Below are 3,133 nucleotides of genomic sequence, written 5' to 3' on the forward strand. Positions count from 1 at the left end.
TGCCGACGCAAAAGCTGTTCCAGGGCGCACGCACCAGCACTAATGTACCAGCTCTCACACACCAACCTTTCAAACTCACGCACCATCAGTCATACACCAGCACTCACGCACCAGCACACATATACTAGCACACATAAACCGGCTCCCACGCACCAGAACTTACGCGCCAGCACTCACGCATAAGCACTCACGCATAAGCACTCACGCAAAAGCAATCTGGTGCCCATTGTGTGGCACACAAGTACATTCTGTTCGAATGACAGCTAGCAACTGTTACACAGACACATACACACATACAGGCACACAGACACATACATACATACAGGCACACAGACACATACATACATACAAACAGGCACACAGACACATACATACAGGCACACAGACACATACATACATACAGGCACACAGACACATACATACATACAGGCACACAGACATATACACTAATACAATCACGCTGACACATACACACACACATATACAGTCCCGTTCACACATACAGACATACAATCACGTTGACACATACCCACACATTCAATCATGTTGACACATACACACACATACAATCCCATTGACATATACACACATACAGTCACGTTGACACATACACACATACAATCACGTTGACACATACCCACACATTCAATCACGTTGACACATACACACACATACAATCCCATTGACATATACACACATACAGTCACGTTGACACATACACACATACAATCACGTTGACACATACCCACACATTCAATCACGTTGACACATACACACACATACAATCCCATTGACATATACACACATACAGTCACGTTGACACATACACACATACAATCACGTTGACACATACCCACACATTCAATCACGTTGACACATACACACACATACAATCCCATTGACATATACACACATACAGTCACATTGACACATACACACATACTATCACGTTGACACATACACACATACAATCACGTTGACACATACACACATACAGTCACGTTGGCACATACACAGATACAATCACGTTGACGTATACACACACACATACAGTCACGTTGACACATACAATCACGCTGACACATACACCTACACACATACAATCACGTTGACACATACACACATACAGTCACACTGGCACATACCCACACATACAATCACGTTGACACATACACACACATACACTCACGTTGACACATACACACATACAGTCACGTTGACACACACACACACATACAGTCACGTTGACACATGCACACATACAATCACGTTGACACATACAATCACACTGACACATACACACATACAGTCACGTTGACACATACACACATGCAGTCACGTTGACACACACATACAGTCACGTTAACAAATACACACATACAATCACGTTGACACATACAATCACACTGACACATATACAGATAAAGGCTAGGGATGTGTGCACTGACTGACACACGCACAGAAACATACACCCCACCCCCTCTAAAATAAAACACCTACAAAAACACATGAAGAATAACAAAAACTCGCAAAACCACAAACCAAACTCTAAAACAAAGCTGGCAAAGCAAACAAACAAACAAATAAACACACACACACACACACACACACACACACACACACACACACACACACACACGTCCCACATCCTCTAACTGCTCGACTGCCCTGTGCCAAGCAAACTATTCCCCGTGACAGGTAAATTTGCCTGGGACCGTCTCGCCATTGACTCTACCAGGGGCTCTCGTGGTATAGAGGTGAAAGTGTTTGCGTCTCATCCCGGGTTCGAATCCGGATAGCGACATAATTTTTTTTTCTCTCTAAAATTTTCTCTTTTCATGCCCTGTCCTGCTCTTTAACAATGTTCTTTCGTCTCCACTTTCTGCCCACACCTCCTCACCCCCTTTGCCCCATCCTTTGGGCTCCTGACTGTTTCCGCTGCCCTTCTACTGCTATTCTCTGGCTCCATCTTACTACTGTCTTTCAGTAGCCCCCCTAATCTTAGGGTAGGTAGTAAGATCTAACACCTAGCCTTCTTGGATAAGGGACACAAATATCGGAGGTCCCGTGTGCAAGTTGCGCTCTTTAAAAATCCTTTGGTGGTCCAAAATTGACAAGAGTAGGCTTTGGGCAAAATTAAAAATTTCCTACCAACTAAAAAATGTTTAATGTGTCCAGACAACTGTTAGATAATGTCAGAGATCCATATATGAACTGCAGAAACTCAGTAAGAATTAAGAAAGGCAAAACAGACTGGTTCAAAAAAAGATATGGAGTACGAAAGCGATGCGTTTTATCACCCCTCCAGTGTATAATGTATATTAGGACACAATAACACAAGACACAAACAAAAGCCCTGAAAGCCTAAATGATCTTCTATTTGCAGACGACCAACGTCTTATTCATACAACTAACGAAACCTCCAAAATCAAAGTACCGAACTGAACAACAACTGCGAGAAATATAACAAGAAAATAAGCACATCAAAAAGAGAAGTTATGAAAGTGAGCGGATGCCATAGTCCCCTCAACATCCATGTCAATAGTAAAGAACAGAAACAAAGGAAGGGTTTTAAATATCTTGGAATCACTTTTTCTTTAAAAAGGGTCCATAGACAGAGAAATAGGAATGCGAACTCAAAAAGCAAACGCTCTCACCTACCATGTTGCATTCCCATCTCACACAAACATATCCATAGACACAGAGAGACAGCTTATCACCTCAATATCCATACCAACACTATTTGACCAGTGCCAGGTCTGGACACTAAGCAAAACCCATCAAGGCAAAATCACTACATTCGAAATAAAATGTATCCGCAAAACCCTTAACATCACAAGACGAGACAAGAGGGCTCTCGTGGCCCAGAGGTTAAGGCGTTGGCCTCTCATTCAAAGGTCGCGGGTTCGAATCTGGGTAGCGACCCGGAAATTTTTCTTCTCTAAAGTTGTCTCCTTTCACCTCCTTTCCTGCTCTCTGTCGTCTGCTTTCGACTCCTCTTTCTACTGGAAACGAGAAAAAGGGTACTGAAAAGTTACCAATCCTATTATACGGGTGCGAAGCATGGACAGTCAATAAACAGCTGGAAAGAACAATTGTGGCGACAGAGTTGTGGTTCATAAGACGTATGCTA

This window comes from Aplysia californica, unplaced genomic scaffold, assembly GCF_000002075.1.
Source record: "Aplysia californica isolate F4 #8 unplaced genomic scaffold, AplCal3.0 scaffold01388, whole genome shotgun sequence".
In the NCBI taxonomy this organism is placed as follows: domain Eukaryota; kingdom Metazoa; phylum Mollusca; class Gastropoda; order Aplysiida; family Aplysiidae; genus Aplysia; species Aplysia californica.